Genomic DNA, 3,207 nt, shown 5'->3' on the forward strand with positions numbered 1-3,207 from the left:
CCCCAGGGATTTGTCCGGAGATCCCGGGGTTTGCAGGGACCTCCAGCCCCACCCTGGGGGTCCCCAAATCCCTCGGGGAGCCCCCAAAAGACACCTGGATCGTGGCCAGGGCAGGGGAGGGAGGAGGGAAAGAGCCCAATCCAGGGATCCATCCACGGCTTTCCAGGGAGGAGCAGCCCAGGGATACACCCGGGGAGAAGGAGGAGCTGCCCATGGATCCATCCCGGCTCTCCAGGGAGGAGCAGCATCCCATGGATCCATCCCAGGTCTCCAGGGAGGAGCAGCAGCCCATGGATCCACCCCCACGTGTCCAGGGAGGAGGAGGAGCCCCTGGATCCACCCAGGCAGGAGGAGGAGCCCGTGGATCCACCCCCACCTGCCCAGGGAGGAGGAGCCCGTGGAATTTTTGCCCAAACAAGGGCAGGTTTGGCTCTCCCGGCCCAATCCCGGCAGGAATGTGAACACCTGAGCTCCGGCCGCGCCCCCGAGCCCGGCCCAGCTGAGCTCAGCGAGCCCTGAACAGGCGGGGCGGGGGGGAAATCGAGCCCTCACCTGGCCCAGGAATGTGGGAATTCCTTCCCTGGGCACTCTCCAGAGACCCCAAAGTGGCTCGGGTGGCATCTTTCCCTCCCCTATTCCCAGTTATTCCCAGTTATCCCCCGGCCCGGGGGTGACCCGGTCCCGCAGCCCCGGGGAGGACAAGGACGGGAGGACAAGGACGGGAGGACAAGGACGGGAGGGGCAAGGACGGGAGGGACAAGGACAGGGGGGACAAGGACAGGGGGGACAAGGTTGGGCCGTTCCTTGGGGATCTGGAGCAGGAACGAGGGACACGAGGGGACCCTGAGGTGCCAACACAGCCCTACCCAGGCCAGCTCCCTGGCCCTGGCCCTTGTCCCTGTCTCAGTCCCTGTTCCTGGTCTCTGTCCCTTGTCCCTGTCCCCTCCCGTGCCAGCCCCCAGCCCCGTCCTAGTCCCTGTCCCATGTCCCAGTCCCATGTCCCCATCCCTGTCCCTTGTCCCTGTCTCCTCCCGTGCCAGCCCCCAGCCCTGTCCCGGGTCTCTGTCCCTGTCCCCACCCGTGTCAGCCCTGTCCCAGGTCCCTGTGCCAGCCCCCGGCCCTGTCCCAGCTCCCTGGCCCTGTTCCATGTTCCTGTCGCGGGTCTTTGTCCCTGTCCCTGTCTCAGTCCCTCTCCCTGGTCCCTGGTCCCCGTCCCATGTCGCTGTCTCCTCCCGTGCCAGCCCTTTCCCTGTCCCATGTCGCTGTCTCCTCCCGTGCCAGCCCTGTCCCTGTGCCATGTCCCTGTCCCGGGTCCTTGTCCCTATCCCAGTCCCTGGTCCCTGTCCCCCCGTGCCAGCCCCCAGCCCTGTCCCTGTCTCTGTCCCTGGTCCCTGTCCCTGTCTCCTCCCGTACCAGCCCTGTCCCTGTCCCAGGACCCTGTCCCGGGTCCCTGTCCCCCGTGCCAGCCCTGTCCCTGTCCCGGGTCCCTGTCCCGGGTCCCTGTCCCTGTCTCCCCCGTGCCAGCCCTGTCCCTGTCCCTCGTCCCTGTCCCGGGTCCCTGTCCCTGTCCCCCCCGTGCCAGCCCTGTCCCTGTCCCGGGTCCCTGTCCCTGTCCCTGTCCCGGGGTGTCCCTGTCCCTGTCCCGGGGGTCCCTGTCCCGGGTCCCTGTCCCTGTCCCCCCCGTGCCAGCCCCGCGGTGACTCCGCCCGGCCCGGCCGGACCAGCGCAGGAATTCCAGAGGCTGCGGCGCTCCCTGGTTGTGCTGCCAGGGCCGTGCCCGGGGCTGGAGCCGTGCCCGGGGCTGGAGCCGTGCCAGGGGAGCCGTGCCAGGGGAGCCGTGCCAGGTTCCCTGTGCCAGGGCGTTCCCTGTGCCCGTTCCCGGTGCCAGCCCGTGCCCCGGGGGCCGGGAGGGTCCCTCTCCCATCCCCGCCCTCGCTCCCGCAGCAGCCGCTGCTCCGAGTCCCTCCCGCCCCTCCCGAATTCCTGCGGGGAATCGCAACCGCCCCCCCCCCCCGGGACAGCCCTGGGGGGGCCGAGGGGGCCCCTCGCCCACATTCCCAGCCCGCCGAGCCCCCCGGGATTGGGGCGGGAAGGGGGGAGCGGCCGCTCCAAGGGGCTCCCCCAAACCCTCCCTCTCCGCTCCGGCCCCTCCTCCGGCCGCTTCCCCTTCCCGGGATCCCGAACCCGCTCCCTGAGGACTCGGCCTGGAAAAGGAGGCTCAGGGGGGACCTTCGTGCTCCCCACAACTCCCGGTGGGGTTGGAGCCGGGGAGGGGGTCGGGATCCCGGGGAACGAGGGAAAAACGGCCTCGGGTTGTGCCAGGGAAAGTTGAAGTTGAGATGAACCTGGGATGGTTCCCTGTGCCCAGGGAGGGGCTGAGGGATCTGGGATCGTGTCCCATGTCCATGGAGGGTCTGGGGGTTCAGGGATGGTGCCCATGGAGGGTCTGAGGGATCTGGGATGGTGTCCCTGTGTCCATGGAGAGTTCGGGGGGATCTGGGACAGTGTCCTGTGTCCATGGAGGGATCTGGGGGACCTTGAGGGATCTGGGGGCTCTGGGATGGTGTCCCATGTCCATGGAGGGATCTGGGGGACCTTGAGGGCTCTGGGATGGTGTCCCTGTGTCCGTGGAGCGTCGGGGAGCTCTGGGATGGTCTCCCTGTGTCCATGGAGGGTCTGAGGGATCTGGGAAGTGTCCATGGATGGTTGGGGGGAACTGGGACAGTGTCCCGAGTCCATGGAGGGATCTGGGGGACCTTGAGGGATCTGAGGCCTCTGGGATGGTGTCCCATGTCCATGGAGGGTCTGGGGGATTTGGGACGCTATCCATGGAGAGATCTGGGGGAACTGGGACAGTGTCCTGTGTCCATGGAGGGATCTGGGGGACCTTGAGGGATATGGAGGCTCTGGGATGGTGTCCCTGTGTCCATGGAGGGGCTGAGGGATCTGGGATTGTGCCCCTGTGCCCATGGAGGGTTGGGGGGCTCAGGGATGGTGTCACTCTGTCCATGGAGGGTCTGAGGGATCTGGGAAGTGTCCATGGATGGTCGGGGGGCTCTGGGAAGTGTCCCTGGAGGGTCGGGGGGCTCAGGGCTGCTCTCCCCGTGCAGGGCAGGCCTGCAGGAGACCCCCGGGATGGGCTTTTCCCGGGTGGTCCCACCAGCGCCCGGTGCCACCCCTCTCCCACCCCTCCCAGATCCCGGGAAT

This window comes from Chiroxiphia lanceolata, chromosome 30, assembly GCF_009829145.1.
Source record: "Chiroxiphia lanceolata isolate bChiLan1 chromosome 30, bChiLan1.pri, whole genome shotgun sequence".
NCBI lineage: Eukaryota > Metazoa > Chordata > Aves > Passeriformes > Pipridae > Chiroxiphia > Chiroxiphia lanceolata.